A 4,173-nucleotide genomic window follows, 5' to 3' on the forward strand; every position below is an offset into this window, starting at 1 on the left:
CCTTCCTTCCTTCCTTCCTTCCTTCCTTCCTTCCTTCCTTCCTTCCTTCCTTCCTTCCTTCCTTCCTTTTTCTTTAACATTTTAGGCCTTCTCTGAAAAATTAGTTTGTTATTCCTCTGGGCAATATTATGGCTCTCCAGACAGCACAGTGACAGGTGGAAGGGATACTTCTTCAGTAGCATATTATAGTAGTTGGAGTCTTAGTCTAACAATCCCAGAATTTCTTTAGGATGTCTACTGCTCAAACACCACTGCTGAGTTGACATGGTTGTCCAGGAGTTACTTCCTCACAGATACTGATTTTCCAGGTCATATTTAGTGCTGTAATTTGATAGCCTGTCAAGTATGAAAATCTGGTTCCATTCAGTACATTCATTTATAGAAGTGAGAAGTTTATAATCTGTTGTTTCAGAGTGATTAAGTTGCTGATTGGCTAAGCTTACTAATCTCAGACAATACTGCTACAGTATTCGTCATCATCACTGGATTTAAATCTGCTATGAGATACCACAGAAAATACCCAAGTCCCTGATTTTTCATCTTATACTGGGTATTCACTCCACCCATGACCTTAGGATACCTGGCCTGAGAGGCAGTTCTTGTCTGCTATGTGACCTCTTATAAGGAAGAGGGGGGATAGTCAGAACGTCTCTTGGGTGGTTAAGACAGGGGCAGGTAGAGTGAAGCACCCTATGATCAGTTCCCAGATTTCCAAGGGCTCTGTAACTGGACTGACCATATCCTGTACTCATGAGTGTATTCCCCTTTTCTATATCTTTTCACTCTTTTTTTTATTATGTATACAATATTCTGTCTGTATGTATGTCTGCAGGCCAGAAGAGGGCACCAGACCTCATTACAGATGGTTGTGAGCCACCATGTGGTTGCCGGGAATTGAACTCAGGACCTTTGGAAGAGCAGGCAATGCTCTTAACCTCTGAGCCATCTCTCCAGCCCCTCTTTTTTATATCTTAACAGATGAATGTGGACTTCATCTTTACATCATCTGTTTAATGACAGTACAGAATTTCACCACATAGACAGTCATTTTCTGAACATAGGAATCTTTGTGTTTCAAGCACTTCTGGAGAGATTCAGAGAGATATTCTCTAACCATGTCCATCTGGATGCATGACTCAAATCACAGGACTTGGATTTTCACAAATCTGATGCAAGATGTTCACGTCTGGATGACTCTTGGCATAGTTCATCAAATAGAGGTACCAAAGTCTCTTTGCTACAGGTTATCAGTCTACATACACTGCATCTGGAGAGAGAACACTAACATCTTCCTGGCAGGGTGCCAATCACCTTCTTCACAGATTCATCTCTCCTACGTTTGAGTTTGGTTTTTATTGGGGGGGGGGGGTATGGGAGGAGCTTGAAACAGAATTTCATTATGTATCTCTGGCTGTCCTGAAACTCACTAGGTAGACCAGGCTGGCCCTTGAACTCAAAAGACAGCTGAGATTAAAGGTACATGCCTCTACACCTGGCTGAGCTTGGCTTTTAATTCAAAGATTTCTCCCTCCTTAATTGGTTGCGAAGTACTTGAACTCAGTCATGAGTTTGGATCTAACATAAACTAGAGGGAAGAGCAGGCAGGGATGCAATGGCAGCCAGAGAGCCTAGCCAAGGTGATGGTCTAGTGGGTTCCTACTCACCACGGTTCTTTCTCTAGGTATGAATATTGCATTTTCATTCAAGTTTAATTTTTGATATATTTTTATATTATTAGGCTTGATGCACATTTTACTTCTTTATTTAATTGGAAAACAATGCTTCTACAGTTTAAGAATGAAAAAATTACATTAAATATCATTCATACTTTTAAAGCTAATCCCCAAACTTTAGACTTAGTTACCAAGACTTCTACATCCCTGTTTTTCTTTCATTGTGTTCTCCAATGGCTATTACCTACTACTTAGAGACAGTATTCTTAAGCCCAACCATTTATAAAATTAGTACACCTATAAAAAAATTCTTTCAAGCCGGGCGGTGGTGGCGTACGCCTTTAATCCCAGCACTCGGGAGGCAGAGGCAGGCAGAGCTCTGGGAGTTCGAGGCTAGCCTGGTCTACAAGAGCTAGTTCCAGGACATGAACCAAAAAAAGCTACGGAGAAACCCTGTCTCGAAAAATTAAAAAAAAAACCTTTCAATAACAAAACTTCTAAATATGGCTAATCCTAACCCTATCAGGCTGGCCTCAAACTCAGAGATCTACCATCCTCTGTCTTCTGAGTGCTGAGATTAAAGGCATGCGTCACCACCTTCCAGCCCAAGACAAATAACTCTAATGAATAGTCACTATACAGCAAGACTGATATCTGAAAAATTATTACAAATTATGTTATATCTAACTTGTATTAAATCCTATTTCCATACTGGAACATTTTATCCTGTAAGATAAAATTATATTTTATTTTACAGGCTTTCTTCTAAGCTTGTACATTTGATAAAACAGTCTGAAATTTCTGGAGCTTTTTATTAAAATAGTCCAGGTATGTTCTGATTCATTTTTTTACAGTAACTTAAAATTTGCTTCCAATGTTTTATTTAAAGATTTTCTACCTCTTCACCTCTGGTAGACAGTTAAAACACATGAAAGGAGTTGTGTAAATAATGTAACTCTTAACAATTGAGTTTATGGAAAACCATTTTCAAATGAAATCAGCCCAAATTATTACTCCTATAATTTCTAAATATTCCAATGCTGTGTTTTTGATCTTGCTAAAGAAAGCTAGTCATTCGTTAATTTCAGAAACCTGGACATGAGCTGAAAGAGGTGGATCACAGGATAAAGTGTACTTCTTACAAGTTTGGGGACCTGAGTTACATTTCCCAGAAGTTATAAAAGAGCTCTGTGTCAGTGCACAGGCATGTAGTGCAGGCACTCACGTGATATGGAAGACAGAGAGAAAAGAATCCCTGTAAACTCACATCTAGTGTGGCATACATAGCAGGATCAACAAAGACCTTTTTCAAACAAGTGGCAGGTGAGGACCAAAACCTAAGATTGTCTTCTGATGTCTACACACATGTCCACATTCACATACAGAAAAGTAAAAGAACAAACAAAGAGACAATAGGCTTTATTCTGGGGGAGGGCAGAGGAGAAACTAAGAATTCAAAGGACATTCTAGTCCAACATATCTAATGCATTTCTGTTACAGGTTGGAGTTTTCAAACGCTTCTACCATCTCTCTTTCCATTCTACAAATAAAACTAATTTTTGCTAAAATAAAAAATACAAACAAACCCTGGAGAGACTGCTTTTGTCTACTAATAATATGGGGGCCTGTTACTCTGACTATTCCATAAGACTACAAGGAGGGAACCAAATCTGCATAAAAGTACTTGAAAATAATTATGTCACTAGGAAAAACAACTTTATATAGCAAACTCCATTGTTATACCATCTATAGAGAAATCTGGACTCATCATATTCAAGTAATACTTCTGCTATCAAATGGCCAAGTATGTAAAAAAAGGATACTTTGTCACCTAAAATTAACTACTACCAAAAGGTTTCTGGAGTTTATAAATGTCACATTTTGATAACAACAGAAAACTAACAATTAGTTTAGGTAGATCTCTCATTCACCTTAATATTACCTGCATGGCAAAATCTTTCAACATTTTAAAATTATATTATTAACAGATTATTTCACATTTCAATAAAACAAAGAATGGCAATCAGTTCTGTTAGTCATAGCTAAGTGATTAACAACCTGTCTGATTTTCAAAATTCTCATCAGATAGCCTATTTCAGATAGGCTCTATCTGAAATCTTACAAATTGAGATGTTTATAGGAAGTAAGTTTGAAAAGAGAACTGAAGATAGAAAAACCTTGGAGTTTTGATGTACTAAAAAATATAGCTGGGCTGGAGAGATGGCTCAAAGGTTAAGAGCACTGACTGCTCTTCCAGAGGTCTTGAGTTCAATTCCCAGCAACCACATGGTGGCTCACAGCCATCTATAATGAGATCTGGTGCCCTCTTCTGGCATGCAAGCAAACATGGAAGGAATGTTGTATACATATGAAAAACCAATAAATAAATAAATAAACATAAAAAATAAATAAATAACTCTTTAAAAAAAAAGAATATAGCTGAGCCGGGCGGATGGTGGCGCACGCCTTTAATCCCAGCACTCGGGAGGCAGAGGCAGGC

General features: G+C 38.1%; 1 protein-coding gene and 1 pseudogene across 2 annotated transcripts in view; both read right to left on the bottom strand.

Moving 5' to 3' along the window:
- The window catches only part of LOC113458424, a 2,840-nt pseudogene extending 2,363 nt beyond the window's left edge, over positions 1-477 (bottom strand).
- Positions 1-4,173, bottom strand: part of Stag1 (stromal antigen 1) — a 335,960-nt gene that overhangs the window by 94,680 nt on the left and 237,107 nt on the right. The gene's annotated exons all lie outside the window — the stretch shown is intronic.

The sequence above is a fragment of the Microtus ochrogaster genome, unplaced genomic scaffold (assembly GCF_000317375.1).
Source record: "Microtus ochrogaster isolate Prairie Vole_2 unplaced genomic scaffold, MicOch1.0 UNK24, whole genome shotgun sequence".
NCBI lineage: Eukaryota > Metazoa > Chordata > Mammalia > Rodentia > Cricetidae > Microtus > Microtus ochrogaster.